Source organism: Phocoena phocoena, chromosome 13, assembly GCF_963924675.1.
Source record: "Phocoena phocoena chromosome 13, mPhoPho1.1, whole genome shotgun sequence".
NCBI classification, from domain to species: domain Eukaryota; kingdom Metazoa; phylum Chordata; class Mammalia; order Artiodactyla; family Phocoenidae; genus Phocoena; species Phocoena phocoena.
Genome location: NC_089231.1, coordinates 80,626,481 through 80,626,995, shown reverse-complemented (window position 1 = coordinate 80,626,995; position 515 = coordinate 80,626,481).

Here is a 515-nt window from a genome sequence, read left to right as displayed (position 1 = left end):
GGAGGAGGGAGAGAAGGAGAGGGAGAGAGGGAGAGAGGGGGAGAGAGGGAGAGAGGGAGAGAGGGAGGAGGGAGGGAGGGAGGAGGGAGGGAGGGAGAGAGGGAGAGGAGGGAGGGAGGGGAGAGGGAGAGAGGGAGAGAGGGAGAGAGGGAGGGAGGGAGGGAGGGAGGGAGGGAGGGAGGGAGGGGAGGAGGGAGGGAGGAGGGAGAGGAGGGAGGGAGGAGGGAGAGAGGGAGAGGGAGAGAGGGAGAGAGGGAGAGAGGGAGAGAGGGAGAGAGGGAGAGAGAGGGGAGGGGAGAGGAGAGGGAGAGAGGGAGGGAGGGAGAGAGGGGAGAGGGAGAGAGGGAGGAGGGGAGGGAGGGGAGGGAGGGGGGGTTTGTGTGTTGAAGAAAAGGAGGGAAAGAAAGAAAAGGAGGAAAGAAAGAGAGAAGAAAGAAAGAGAAGAGAGAAGAAGAAAGAAAAAAAAGAAAGAGAGAAAGAGAGAGAAAGAGAAAGAGAGAAAAGAGAGAAAGAGA